At 47.4% G+C, this 15,830-nt stretch overlaps 1 protein-coding gene across 1 annotated transcript in view; it reads right to left on the bottom strand.

Moving 5' to 3' along the window:
* Positions 1–10,210: 10,210 nt before the first annotated feature.
* DHX16 (DEAH-box helicase 16) overlaps positions 10,211–15,830 on the bottom strand; it is a 95,282-nt gene continuing 89,662 nt past the window's right edge. Inside the window, exon 22 of the mRNA XM_063938005.1 lies at positions 10,211–10,317. The gene's annotated coding sequence lies outside the window, so the exon portion shown is untranslated. The remainder of the gene's footprint in view (positions 10,318–15,830) is intronic.

Here is a 15,830-nt window from a genome sequence, read left to right as displayed (position 1 = left end):
CACGACCAGCTGCCCATGAAGTTCCCACAGAACGTGTGGAATGAGCTGTTACTGATGTAGGCGGCTGTAACCTAGCATGAAGGTAAGCCTGACGTATGGTCAGTTTTATCCATCTGGATAAGGTCTGCTTAGAAGCTGGCCAACCCATCTTGGCAGCATCATAGAGAACAAACAACGTATCCGTTTTACGAACTGTAGACGTTCGGGATACATAAACGCGTAATGCGCGTACCACATCCAGAGTTCCAGAATGTGCTGTCAACACAGGAACTACTATTGGTTGATTGATGTGAAAAGATGACACTACCTTTGGTAAGAAAGCGGGATTCGTCCGAAGTTCCGCTCTGTCATCATGAAACACCAAATATGGTGGCTTGCATGACAAGGCACCCAAATCTGAAACACGCCTTGCCGAAGCTAAGGCTAGAAGAAAAATTGTTTTCCAAGTGAGAAACTTAATATCCACTTGTTGTAAGGGTTCAAAATATGAAGACTATAAGAAATCTAAAACCAGATTCAAGTCCCATGGCGCTGTAGGTGGAATGAATGGAGGCTGTACTCTGAGGACACCTTGCAGAAAAGTGTGTATAGACGGCAATAGAGCCAATCTTCTTTGAAAGTAAATTGACAAAGCAGATACCTGCACTTTTAGTATGGATAAACGCAGTCCTCCATCTTACCCCTTTTGTAGAAATAACAAAAGACGGGATAACTTGAAAGATGATGTCGGAAACTTCCGAGTTTCACACCAACCTATATAGGCACGCCAAATTCTGTAATAATGAGCTGCCGTAACTGGCTTCCTAGCTCGTAACATGGTTGGTATAACCGATTCTGGAATGCCCACTCTTCTTAAGAGGGTGGTCTCAACAGCCACCCCGTCAAACGCAGCCGCGCTAAATCGGGGTAAAGGAACGGACCCTGTTGTAACAAGTCCGGACGTAGTGGGAGCGGCCAAGGATCGTCTGCAAGTAGACCGTGGAGATCCGAGAACCAAGCTCTCCGAGGCCAATGAGGTGCCACTAGTATGACTGTGACAGACTCTCTTTTGATCCGTTTTAGCACCAGAGGGATGAGCGGAAACGGTGGAAACAGATACACTAGGCTGTACGGCCAAGCGATTGTGAGAGCGTCCACCGCCACTGCCTTTGGATCTCTCGTTCTGGACACCTACTGGAGCGTTTGGTGATTGTGGCGAGACGCCATTAGGTCCACCTGAGGGTAACCCCACCGCTGAACCAACATGTGAAACACTTCTGAATTTAATGCCCATTCTCCTGGATGAAAATCCCGACGGCTGAGATAATCTGCCTCCCAGTTGTCCACTCCCGGAATGAACACTGCCGACAATATCACCTGGTGGTATTCTGCCCAATTGAGGATTCGAGCTACTTCCCGCATTGCCATGCGGCTTCTCGTTCCTCCTTGTTTGTTGATGTATGCGACTGCCGTTGCGTTGTCTGACTGCACTTGGACAGTCTGAGAGCGAAGCATGTGTACTGCTTGTCGTAGTGCATTGTAAATTGCGCGGAGTTCCAGGACATTTATAGACAGCAATCTTTCGTGATCTGCCCAGAGACCTTGGAGCTGACAATTTTGAACTACAGCTCCCCAACCTCTGAGACTCGCGTCCGTCGTTCGAATTATCCAATTCCAGCCGCCGAACAGTTTCCCTGCGGTTAAATTGTGTACCTTGAGCCACCAGAGTAGAGACACCCTTGCCGACAACCTCACCCTGTGGTGAATCTGCAGATGCGAGCCCGACCACTGTACGAGCACATCCAGTTGAAATGGACGTGAGTGGAATCTTCCGAACTGAAGCGCTTCGAAAGCCGCCACCACTGTTCCTAAGAGGCGAATGCACAAATGTACTGAGACTGTGCGTGGCTTGAGCACTAATTGTACCAGATGGCGAATAATCTGTACTTTCTGTTGTGGTAGGTAAATTCTTTGATTGACCGTATCGAGAATCATACCTAGGAATTGAAGGCGTTGAGACGGAATGAGATGTGATTTCTTGAAGTTGACAATCCAACCGTGGTGAACCAGTACATTGTACGTTAGCAGCGCATGTTGGAGAAGCATCTATTGAGACGGGGCTTTGATGAGATCGTCTAAATACGGAACTATTGTCACTCCCAGGGATCTGAGATGAGCTATCATCACAGACATCACTTTGGTGAATACCCGAGGCGCTGACGAAAGGCCAAACGGTAGAGCCTGAAACTGGTAATGGTTCTGGCGTATTGCAAACCGCAAGAATCTCTGATGAGGCTGCCAAATCGGAATGTGTAAGTACGCATCCTTGAGATCTAGCGCAATCATGAATTCCTTTGGCTCTAAACCCGCAATCACTGAGCGCAGAGATTCCATCTTGAATCTGTAGTAAGTTACGTACCGATTGAGACCCTTTAAGTTCAATATTGGCCTGACTGAGCCATCCGGCTTCGGTACCACAAACAGACTGGAATAATAACCCTGACCCTGTTGGTGTACAGGGACCGGAATCAAAACTGCTGAATCCAGTAGGGACTGAATGGCAATTTGCAGAACCGCCCTCTTTTCGTCCGACAGAGGCAGTCCTGTCTTGAAAAACCGCAGTGGCGGAAGACAGTCAAACTCTATTTTGTAACCTAACACTAAATTGCGGATCCACCCATCCGCGGATGTCTGGAACCACGCCAAATGGAACGTCTGAAGGCGTGCTCCCACAATCGGAGAACCACGTCCACGACCCCGTCTACCAGGCGTGGCTGTTCCTCTGCCACGTCCGCGAAAGGACTGAGGTCTAAAGGATTTGAACGCAGGTCCAGAGTACCTCCGTCTTGGTACCGGTGGAGGCAATGGTAAGAAAACTGACTTTCCTCCCGTGGCCTCAGAAATCCATGGGTCCAATTCAGGACCAAACAACTTCTTGCCACCGTAAGGTAACGCCTCTATACCCCTTTTGACCTCTGCCTCCGCTTGCCAAGAACGCAGCCAGAGTGCTCGTCGTGCCGTAACTAGCGACGACGAAAGGCGAGAAGTGAGCTGACAGACGTCAGTAGAAGCTGTACATAGATACTCCGCAGCCTCACACATTTGATCAGCAAGAAGTATAAGGTGTTCATCATGTAGGGCAGACTTGAGTTCTGTAATCCATACTATGAGCGCCTTAGTGACCCAGATGCCAACCAAGCCAGGTCTCAGCAGCACTCCGGCTGCTACATACATGGACTTTAGCATAGTTTCTATTTTGCGATCTGAAGGGTCTTTAAGCGTAGTAGCAGCTGGCACTGGTATGGTTAATTTCTTTGTAAGTTTCGACACTGACGAATCAACTATTGGCGGATTCTCCCATGTACATATCACAGAGTCTGGAAACGGGTATTTCTACTAACATCTTATTAAGAGACTCCGAAACAGGAAAACACACTGGAGTTCTCTGTCGTTTAGTAAATACGACCTGATCATTTGTCAGAGGCTCCTCAGTTTCTGTAAACTTCAGAGACTGACGCACCGCTCTGATGAGATTATCAATACCCGAGCTATTAAAATCCTCACTATCTGACTCCACTTCGCCCTCCTCACCCTCATCTTGTGCCATGAGGTCTGGCATGGAATCGTCAGAATGCAACATAGCAGAGACTGGTAAATCATAAGACATATGAAATTTATCCCATCTACCCAAAATGGATTTGGAACGTTCGCAAGGCTGAGACGCCTCCGGTAGTTCTGGCGGTCTCACCCTAGACTCAGATCTTGCCGCTTCCCGCTCTTGTCGAGCGGCGGTCAATTCTGATTGCAACCCAGCCAGTACATTGGCTAGCATTTCCCATGGAGGGTCCGGGGAGGAAACTGGCTTTAAAACCAGAGCAGAAATTGTATTCGGAACTGAATCCACAAAACATACTGTCGTCCATATCCCAAGAGTACTCCAGTGACCCCTAGTGGATGAAAAAGAAAGAGACAGGGGCAGATATAACATACTGTGTATATGTATATAGCTGAAATAAGAAAAAAAAATCAGACAGCAAAAATTAGCACAAGTCACATGCAATGCAGAGAAATACAATGATATAATTGCAATGAGCACTTTACCAACTACTCAGCTTTGGTTGTCAGTAGTCTTGGGTCCTCTGCTTTTCTCAATCTATACCTCATCTCTTGGTTAACTAATCAGCTCCTTCGGATTCCAGTATCATTTGTACGCTGATGATACTCAAATCTATCTATCTTCCCCAGATTTATCACCATCTATATTGGCTCGTGTCACTGAATGCCTTTCTGCCATTTCATCTTGGATGACATCTCGCCACTTAAAACTCAACAAACAGAATTAATTATATTCCTGCCAGCCAAGAGTAGTTACCAACCTGATATCTCCATAACTGTTGACAACTTGACAATCTACCCTACCCCACAAGCTCGCTGCCTAGGTGTCACCCCTGACTCTGCACTGTCCTTTGTTCCACATATTCAGTCTGTCTCTAAATCATGTTACATGCATCTAAAAAACATATCCAAAATACGACCGTATCTTACACAAGACACTGCAAAGTCTCTAAACCATGCTCTCATTATCTCCCGCTTTGGTTGTTGTAATAGTCTCCTGACCGGTCTTCCCAAACATAGGCTCTCACCATTACAGTCCATTCTGAATGCAGCTGCGAGGCTAATCTTACTAGCAAGATGTTCATCATCTACTGATCTACTCTGTCAGTCCCTCCATATGTTGCCCATATTCTACCGTATTCAATTTAAAATACTTCTACTCACATATAAGGCACCAAACTGCACCAACATATATTTCTTTGCTTATCTCAAAATATCTCCCAACTCGACCTCTCCGCTCTGCACAAGATCTGCGTCTCTCATCTGCGCGGGTTATTCACTCCCATTCACAATTGCAGGACTTTCTTCGGGCAGCAGCCACCCTATGGAATGACCTCCCACGCACAATAAGACTCCTCTAGCCTCCAAACTTTCAAGCGTTCCCCGAAAACTCACCTCTCCAGGCAAGCCTATCAAATTCCTGAACCGCCTACATGACCTTCAGAAGCATTCATACCTAATTACATTGCATCAGGACCGTCTCTGCTATCTGGTGGGACCGCTATGCTATAGATCAGGGGTGGGGAACCTTCGGCTCTCCAGCTGTTGTTGAACTACACATCCCAGCATGCCCTGCAATAGTTTTAGCATGGCCAAATTGCAAAACTGTACAAGGCATGCTGGTATGTGTAGTTCAACAACAGTTGGATGGCCGAAGGTTCCCCATCCCTGCCTATCCTTATGTATCCTTCCTCATTCCCTACAGATTGTAAGTTTGCGAGCAGGGCCTTCCTACCTCTGCCTGTCTGATATTACCCAGTGATGTAAAAACCTGGATCTTTAGAGACGTTTTTGCAGGGAGATTGGACCCAGCGTTCCCGGAGACCTGGCTTGCTTGTACTGTTATGGTTGCCGGAGTCTCTAAGGGTAGGAGGGTGTGGAGCTGCAGCTAAAATCTGGGAAGTCCGCGGTGGACTGGCGCCAAAAGCTGGGGGAGGGGCTACAGGCTGGCGCTCCCTCCCCTATGCTGGCGTTTTAATCACCGGTACTGGGGAGCCATTAATAAATATTTCCTGCCCCACACCCCCACCCCCCCTCTCCCCAATATGCTCTGATGGTTTAGTGGAGTCCCTGGTCGGTGCCAGTGTCCAGAGCCAGCACCTGCGTCCATCTCCCGGGATGTGCAGCGGACTGCGATTTGTGTCCCAGGGACCGGAACCCTCTTACCTGCTCCCCGATGGCCACGCAATCCGGGGGTTGCCAGCAACAGCAGTGCTAGACACTTGGTGTGGGCCCCACCACAAGTACCCGTCTTGGCAGAGGCTGTGCGGGAGTTTTGGCACCAGCGGATAGCGTTGGAGCCTGTGTGCTGGAGTCTAATAGACATCCAGCACACAGGCTCCAACACTACCCGCAGGCTCAGTGTAAAAATAGAGAAAAATAAAAAAGCTTTGAGGCTGCAGGAGCAGCCCCCTGTACAGGGGTGTATCTAGGTGTCTGAGCACCCCTGGCAAAGTAAAGGACTGATGCGCGCGCCCCCCCCCCCCCCCCACACACACACACACACCTGAAATAGGGAAGGCAAGTGTGCTAAAAAAGGGCATGGTCACACAATAGTACCCCCAATTCAAATTACACCAGACATTAGTGTCCCTTACTCACATTACACCACACAGTAGTTCTCCTTATATACATTTTGCCACATGCTAGAGCCCCTTATTAACATTACCCTACACAGTAGTACCCCATATACACATTGGCCCTCATTCTGAGTTGTTCGCTCGCAAGCTGCTTTTAGCAGCTTTGCACACGCTAAGCCGCCGCCTACTGGGAGTGAATCTTAGCTTATCAAAATTGCGAACGAAAGATTCGCAATATTGCGAGTAGAAATTACTTAGCAGTTTCTGAGTAGCTCGAGACTTACTCTTCCAGTGCGATCAGTTCAGTGCTTGTCGTTCCTGGTTTGACGTCACAAACACACCCAGCGTTCGCCCCAGACACTCCCCCGTTTCTCCAGCCACTCCCACGTTTTTCCCAGAAACGGTAGCGTTTTTTCACACACTCCCATAAAACGTCCAGTTTCCGCCCAGAAACACCCACTTCCTGTCAATCACATTACGATCACCAGAACGAAGAAAAAACCTCGTAATGCCGTGAGTAAAATACCTAACTGCATAGCAAATTTACTTGGCGCAGTCGCACTGTGGACATTGCGCATGCGCATTAGCGGCTAATCGCTCCGTTGCGAGAAAAAAATAACGAGCGATCAACTCGGAATGACCCCCATTATGCCATGTTAGAGCCCATTACACCACAGTAGGGCAGATCCCTTTATACAGTACACTTTGCGCCAGGTAGAGCCCCTTATACAAACTGCACCAGGTAGAGCCCCTTATACACCGCGCCAGGTAGAGCCCCCTTATACACGCTGCGCCAGGTAGCCCCTTATACACGTCGCACAAGGTAGAGCCCCTTATACACATCGCGCCAGGTAGCCCCTTATACACACTGCGCCAGATAGAGCCTCTCAGGAGAGAGAGAGAGAGTGTGTGTGTCTGTGTGTGTTACCGACCAGGACAAAGTCACTAGCATTACAGTGCCGTGCGGAGGTGGACAGTACCGTGTGGGGACCGGGAGGCTGGAGGCATGCAATGTGATGCGGACAGTGGGGGGGGAAATCAAATGGCCCTCCCCGGGCAGTGCCTCACTCGCAGGGTTGCCGGCAACATGTAGAGTTGGCAGTAGCGGCAGCCACAGTTCCTGGTGCCGGTGTCCGGCATGGCACTGCAGCGCACTAAAATCAAGAAAATCTACATAAACTAGCTTGCTCCCGGGCACTCAAGGGCTGCTGGGAGCTGTAGTTTATGTAGCATTTCTTGATTTCAGTGCGGTGCGGTGCCGGATACCAGCGTCAGGAACCGTGGCTGCCGCCAGCTCTACATGTTGCCGGGCATCACTGTGGGGGGAGGCACACACAGGTACTGCCTCTAAAAATCTACCCTCTGGCCACGGGTGGCACCCCTTCTTTGCTGGCGCCCCTGGTGAATGCCATCCTGGCCAATGGTTAGATACACCCCTGCCCCTGTAAAAAGGTGCATCCAGCTTCCTGCTGCACCATACAAAAAAACTGACCTGCCTGGGCAGGGGTGGTGTTATAGGGAGAGGGACCGAGGCATCCTGGGATATCTGAAAGGCTTAACTGTATGGTGCCCAGGAGCTGATCCTATCACCTATAACCCCTAATGTTATCCCTGTGAAGCCCTATGGAACCCGAAAAAGAAAAGGCATGATCACCTTCCACATCAAATACGGGGTCAGTTACATTGCTTGCACAAGCCTGGAATGCACAATAGTTTCCAGAAGGTGGCGCAATAGCAGAACTTTTCTTTTTAAGTAAAGTTAAGAGTTACGTAACTCAGAGGTTCCCAAACTGTGTGCCGTGGCTCCCTGGGGTGCCTCGGGACACTTGCAGGGGTGCCCTGGGTTGGTGGTCCAGAACCAATTCAAATTATTCATGGTCAATATAATAGGCAAAACCAGTGCTGGTGGCTGCCAGTCATAAAATTTGTGGCCAAACAGAAGCAAATCTTGTCCCTCACCACACAACTGACCCTAAGGATGACATATAAACGCAATCTACTTAATGTAATATTTCTTTCTAAATTTCTAGGGGTGCCGTGAAAAACATTCTGATATTCTAGGGTGCCGTGATTCAAAAAAGTTTGGAAACCACTGACGTAACTGTTAGAACTTTCTGAATAGCTGCTGGCCTCCTGACCAGAATGGTTCCTCAGGGTGACTTTATGTACACCCTATACATATTGCCAAGATTACAACTATGCCCCTAACATTTTGCTACATTGGTTTTAACAAAGGGTTAACAGGTAAAGAAATGCGTATACTGAAAATAGGAGCAGAAATTTGGTATCTAAAAGGTGCAAACTGAATGAAAAAAGCACCTGGTCTTCAAAGAAACCTAATTTAAAGAGGGACCTATCCTCTTTCAAATTAGTATGCACCCATTTATTGTGAGTGTGTGTGGGGGGGAATCTGTGCTTTTAGAGCACACTACCTTCTAGCTAATGTTACTGTATATGTTCTCTGCTGATCTGAGTCAGATGTGTATACTGGGGCTATGAACCATCCCTAACCCTAGCATTTTAGTGCTTGCTGCCAAAAGGGTGCAGCATGTGACCTTGGGATGCCAGCACTACCAGAAAACCTACCGTCATGGCCGGGTGTTTCCTTTTTAACCCCTTAAATGCAGGAGTTACCATCTGCAGATTTGGGCTGCATATAGAAAGCAAGTCCCCTTAGCTGTAAAAGAAGGTCCTGTGCTCTGGACTTGAACCTTAGGAAAGTTAGGGGCCCACCTGGCCATAGTAGGTGGGCCCATATTTTTTTGTCCAAAAATGATGCTAAGAACCTCAATTTTACTCCATGTTAATTTGCAGAGTTTATTATAATTGTTCTAATTACCAGTGTTTAGAGTGTGCACCTGCATTTTCTCTTGTTTCTGTGTGTCACTACAAGTCTCAACATGGTAGCTTATTTTTAGAATTAGGGTGTGCAGCCACCCTACCCCCCATTTATTCTATAATTGTGTGTGTGTGTGTGTGTGTGTGTGTGTGTGTGTGTGTGTGTGTGTACACTTGTAGATGGACACTTCTTCAGTTTAAAACCCCCCAAGGACAGGGGTGCTATTCCAATTAGGTCAGGGTCTTTGCAATTGAAACTACATATTGGAATAGGCACTATGGGGGTCATTCCGAGTTGATCGTAGCGGTGTTAAATTTAGCACAGCTACGATCATCTTCCCAGACATGACAGGGGGACGCCCAGCACAGGGCTACTCCGCCTCGCATGTCAGGCCCGGCCTCCACACACACACAAGTTCAAAAGCATCGCACAGCGGTGATACTTTTGTACTTGAAGAGTAACTCCCGGCCAGCGCAGCTCCTGTGGCTGGCCGGGAGTTACTCGTCGCTGCCATAGGTCGCAGTGGCTGCGTGTGATGTCACGCAGCCGCTGCAGCCCGCCCCCGCAAGGTCCGGACACGCCTGCGTTGGTCGGACCGCACCCCGAAAACGGCAGATAAACGCCGCCGTGCCACCCCCTCTCGCCCAGCGAACGCCTCTGCCTGTCCATCAGACAGAGGTGATCGCTAGGTAATGACAGCCTTCGGCCGTCTGGCATGCGCCGGCACACTGCGGCGCATGCGCAGTTCCAACACGATCGCTGCGAACTGCAGGGTGCGATCGGGTCGGAATGACCCCCACATGTATGGTAAGTCCTGGACAAATTTATATAATATGTCAGTATTAGGAATGAGTTTGGGATGTGGGGTCCCCTGGGGTAGTGTGGCCAGCGATTGCGCCAAAATAAGGATGAAAATGGCCGCAAATTTGCTGATGTACGTGTTTTCGCCAGTGCCGGATTTTTCGACCAGTTGAATAAACAGCACGGGCATTGAATAGGTTGAATGTAAATGACACCTAAAAACTAGCGAAAAATGAAGCTTTTTCCACTTGTAGAAAAAACAGCACTTATTGAATACCCCCCATAGTGTTATAAATACAGATTAAGTACAGATATTAAACATTCCTTGAGGGTTATAAGGATGAAAGGATCTCGGCAGTACAAAAAAAAAAAAAAAAAAGTCTGCAAACAAGCTTAATAGGTTCCTGGTAATTTTATATACAAAAGCTGTACAGATGTGTGTTATAGAATAAATAGACAGGCTGCAGCATGATGACGTTCCTCTGTGTTCTCCAGCACTTCTCCCTGGAACACAGAAATAACAATATTACCAGACATGGTAACAGAATGGCTATTATGAAACAGGAGGAATTATTTGCTTGAGCTGCATTTTATTCCGATACATCTAGTGGTGATTGGGCAACAGGTGGCCTCAAACCTTCACTTGCAACACCAGCTCCTTCCAGTTTTGTTGCGATTGTTTGTTATAGCTTGTAAAGACCTGTAGATATGGTGTTTGGAGTCTCTTTCCTTAATTAAATCTATATTAACTTAACTTGCTATTGAGATCAAATGGGGGTACACACAGAGCGATAATCTAAGCAATCGGACTAGATTGCTTAGATTTTCAGCAAGATCGCTCCGTGTGTAGCCCTAACAGCGATAGCGATGCGCAGCCCCGCGCATCGCTATCGCTGCTGCTAGATTGGCCTGCATGCAGGCCAATCTAGCGCGTCGCTCACTTCACCCGCTGGGTGAAGTGAGCGGCCCCCCCGTCTCCCCCCGCACGCTCAGCACAGATCGCGCTGTGCTGAGCGCCGGGAGAGATGTGTGCTGAGCGGTTCGCTCAGCACACATCTCTCCAGCATCGGGCCGTGAGTACTGGCTTTAAGGGGGACATTTACTAAGCAGTGATAAGAGTGGAGAAGTGAGCCAGTGGAGAAGTTGCCCCATCAACCAATCAGCAGCTCTGTATAATTTTATAGTATGCAAATTCTAGCTGTTACTTCAGTGCTGATTGGTTGCCATGGGCTCTTCTCCACTGGCTCACTTCTCCGCTCTTATCACTGCTTAGTAAATGTGCGCCCCTTTTGAAGGTCAGAGGGACGCAATGTGTCCCCAGAAGTGTATCCGGTTGCATATCGCCGATTTCTACACGGACATTGCTTTAATGAAAATACAGGTTGTTCTGCAGCCAGTTCTCCCAGTGTATAACCTCTGCACACGCATTGACCAATCAGAGTGCTGGGTATTGCACAGATTGCTTTGCGTGCTGTGAGTGGTAGATAGCGCTGGTCATTTACTAATCCGTTCCAGGACAGCTTCCTGCCACTTCCTCATGCAGACACACTGTGTAGGACAGCAGAAGCTGTAAGTCATTTTGTAGAAGTGTTTGTTTTTTTCACTTCTAGAGCATATATAAGCTATTTCTATCACAGGGGTAGGCACTCCAGCTGCTGTGTAACCTACACATCCCAACATGCCCTGTCACAGTTTTAGCATGCTGGGATATTTCATTCCACAGCAGCTGGAGTGAATACCAGCATTAACCCAATACCAGCTGAGTGGTTATACTTATTGCTGGGCACTACTGGAAACCTTTAGGCCAGAGCTTCCCAAACTGTGTGCCGTGGCTCCCTGGGGTGCCTCGGGACACTTGCAGGGGTGCCCTGGGTTGGTGGTCCAGGACCAATTCAAATTATTCATGGCCAATATAATAGGCAAAACCAGTGCTGGTGGCTGTCAGTCATAAAGTATGTGGCCAAACAGAAGCAAATCTTGTCCCTCACCACACAACTGACCCTAAGGATGACATATAGACGCGAGCTACTTAATGTAATATTTCTTTCTAAATTTCTCAATAAGAATTTTTTTGCCTAGGGGTGCCGTGAAAAAAAATTCTGATTTTCTAGGGCGCCATGATTCAAAAAAGTTTGGAAACCACTGATTTAGGCTGATTAGAGAAAAACACTTTTTATTGTGGCAGGTAACAATTCATGTTCGGATCTTGGGACATGTTTTGTTAGGTGTGCTTAAGTTCCAACATTCCTTTTTATACTGCATCAGTTTACAGACTACTGTGTGGAGCTGCTCTTGAGTATTGCTCTCATGTCTTACTAATATTGGGCCCGATTCAGACCTGAACGCTGCTGTGCGTTTTCGCGCAGCGGGTAATCATCGAAATACTGCGCAGGGGCGTCGCCAAACAGCGATAGGATGGTGCGAAAATTTTGATCGCACGGCTGTTCACAAGGTGGTTGACGAGAGGACGTTTGTGGGTGGTAACTGGCCGTTTTCTGGGTGTGTCTGGAAAAACGCAGGTGTTCCCAAGCGTTTTCAGGGAGGGTGTGTGACATCAGCTCCGGCCCCGATCAGCCTGATTTCTTCACACTGGAGGAGTAAGTTCTGGGCTACACACAGACTGCACACACTGCACAGAATGGGAAAAACATTCGAAGGTTTTGCAGCTGTCCGCTGACTGAGGGGAATTTTCGCACAGCGTACACATGCAATCGCACACTTGCAGGGGGGGGGCGAATTTTCACTCCCCTTGAGCGGCGTCTCTCTGATCGCAGGACAGTGTAATTTGCAGCACCGCTATCAGGTCTGAATTAGGCCCCTAGTCCATTGCATTGCACTTCAACAACAAAATGAAATTATAGCTCCGGAACCTCATTCAGCATGGATCGCAGTTGCGACAGATATTGAAATTTGCGCAGAATTGCTTCTGCTAAAAAAATGCATTTGCATAATTGCGACGCATATAAGCAGAAATACAGTACCAACCATAATTCTGGTTGACCCATGCATACGCAGGATATATGTGGCTGCAGTCGCGCCATGTTTTTAATCGCAGCTGTCAGATACACGCCCACGAAAACGGCCATGACACGCCTGTGTTTTCCCACACACTCCCCACAAACGCCAAGTAACCTCCCACAAACGCCCACTTCCTGGAAATTGCACTTTGCTGGGACTGCGATCGCATTGTGAAAGCATTTCAGCCTTCACACATATACGATGCAGTCACAGCGCATGCCGTCCGATTTGCAATTTTGCAAATTAAGCTGTATAAGGCCCATAGGGGGGAATGTAATAGGCTGTGATAAATCAGAAAGTGAGAGATTTTGTGAAATTTCTCCTGCTTTTTTAAAGTGGTAATCATTTACTGTACATGGCAAAATCAGGTTGAGTTAGCTATGTAAATGATTACCACTTTAATAAAACAGGAGAACTCTCACATCCTACTACATTCCCCCCATAGTCCGAGTTTATTTAAACTCCCTTAAAAGTATTTTATTCAAAATGGCTGCTTCACTTTGATAAACAAGATGCACCCAGTGAGCATTCCCTTGATCTCGTTGCTGAAATGAATTACGGATCCAGGAGGGGATCATAACTTGGACATGTACCAGATAGACAGCCAGTGTCTCTTTCTGTAGTAAACGGGCGTGTGCTCTGTGATTTAAGAGTTGCAGCGTTTACCACAGAGTATCCTGGGCGAGCTCAACAGTAGAAATATTGCCACACTATGGGGTATATTCAATTGATGTCGAATTACGGGGCTTTTTCGACCAAAAAACCATGTCGAATCGGATTCGACAATTCAATACGTCACTTATCGACAAAAAACCTGTAGTTTCAGTTTCGACTTTTGACTATTCGACAATTTCATGTCTGTAATGTTAAAAATGCGGTATTTCGACAAAAGTATATTCAATTGAAGAATGTCGATTCGACGACAGTCATTTCGTCAATTTAATTGCGCCTACGTTTTCTGGCGTGAGCTGATAAGAAATCTTAAATACTTTTATTTTTTGGTGCTTTTTTGATTTCTAATAGCATATCTATTTATATTTGAAATGTACCCATGATTCCACAGTTTTACCCAGGATACACTTCTCCAAAGCCACTCCTCTCTTCTCACTCCAAAACCAAACTGATCACTCTGCAGCTCCTCACTCCGCTCTGCAGGTTCACAAAATGGCTGCTGAGCACGCAAAAAACAAGCCCTATATAGGATTCCAAACGGCGGGAAGTCGAATCCAGGCCGCCCACTATTCGACGATTGGTCCGTTTTCGAGGACGTGTCGAATCCGTTTTTAATTGAATATGTCCCGGGTGGAGGGTTTCGGCTGTCGAATAGTGTTGAATCCAAAAACTGACGAATCCACGCTGTAATTCGACATCAATTGAATATACCCCACAGCGTCTTCCTGTCTGATCTGCAACATACAGAGTAAACATGGACGCCTCAGTCAGTACACAAGGAGTGACCCAACCAGTGTTGGCCACTGGTATAGGGAGTACAATATTGCCCTCATTTCTAGGATGTTTATGCAAAAGTGAGGAAATGTTGGGTGGTACTTGAACCTGTCAGACGCCCGCCTGTGGACACCAAGAAGAAATCCCTAAAGAGAGAGTGTAGCTAGACATCCACCCAGAGAGGGATGCCGGAGACAGAAGCAGGGAGTGGGAGTGATTCCACTACCACAGAATAGTTACACATTCTTGCTGTGAAAATGGGCAAAAGTTACAACCCTAAGCCATCTACTGTCAAAAACCTGCATGTACTTGCAAAACAGCACGAGGAACCCACGGCTGGCCGCCAGCACCTGAGTCATTAGGGAACAACCTTTTCTTCAATAACCTGGTCTGAGCATGTTGGAATTTCTGACTGGGAAAGGTCATTCTTTATGCAAAGTCATGGAAGTCTGCTGGCTGGTTAATCAGCCAATGTATGTTCCACACCTCACAGTATGCAACCTTTATTAGAAGGTGACTCAGGAGGGCAAAGAATTGGAATTGAAAGAATTGGAAACATTGGTACTGAGCAGTAAATTGTGAGCACCGCACATACACTAGGCAGATAGGAATGCAAAGGTCAACATCCTTGATGTTGAGGAAAGAAAGGAAAATGTTCTGACTCTGAAAAGCTTGGGACGTCTGTAAACCTGCTTCACTTAGGCCATCAACGGCCTACACTGAGACCTCAGGGCAGTCACTCTGGTTTGAAACAGCGAAGAGTCTGGAACAAGGCCCTTTCTCCTGTACCTTGGAGTCCAGTGCCAACAAGATGGAAGCACCAGCTCTTGTGTGAAGACTACAGGGGGCGGAGAGAATGGGGGACTTAGCTTTGCCAGTGACAAGTGAAATAAGTTAATCAGACACAGGATCTTTTTAGGTAAGCTTACTCTATGAACTGGCCAAAAGCATAGAGAGTGTCACGTCTGTTTCTGCAGTACACTAGTGGGTAGCGTTTTCCATAGAGTATCATCTGCAAACACAATCGTGGAGAGACAGCCCTGATTAAAATATATATTTCTCTTACATCCTAGAGGATACTGGGAATCCATTTAGTACCATGGTGTATAGACAGGTCCATTAGGAGCCATGGGCACTTTAAGAATTTGATAGTGTGCGCTGGCTCCTCCTACCAAACTCCGTCTAGAAAATGTGCTCGGAGGAGCCGGTCACGCTTATGGAAGCTGCTGTAGAGTTTTCTGCATTTATTTTTCGGGAGCGATTATTAGTATACCAAGTCCCCAATCTGGGTACTTAGTCTGCAACCCGGCAAAGCTTGGCATTAGCCATAAGGGCGCTGTGTGCTGGCTCCAAACTATCTGTGTTTCCCTGGAAGGGCTCTTTGTGGGTAAATTGTGCTTTTAACCTTTTCCTGTGTGTGTGTGCTGTCACATTTACAATATGTCAGGCAAAGAGTGTGTTTCATGTACGGCAGCATGTTCCTCTTCCCCAGGGGGCTCACTACTGTGTACTCAGTGTATTGCACCTTCCCAGGCTAGCGGGGCTGAACCAGC

Source organism: Pseudophryne corroboree, chromosome 8 (genome assembly GCF_028390025.1).
Source record: "Pseudophryne corroboree isolate aPseCor3 chromosome 8, aPseCor3.hap2, whole genome shotgun sequence".
In the NCBI taxonomy this organism is placed as follows: domain Eukaryota; kingdom Metazoa; phylum Chordata; class Amphibia; order Anura; family Myobatrachidae; genus Pseudophryne; species Pseudophryne corroboree.
The sequence above is the reverse complement of the archived record's forward strand: the minus strand, read 5'-3'. Positions and strand labels throughout refer to the sequence as shown.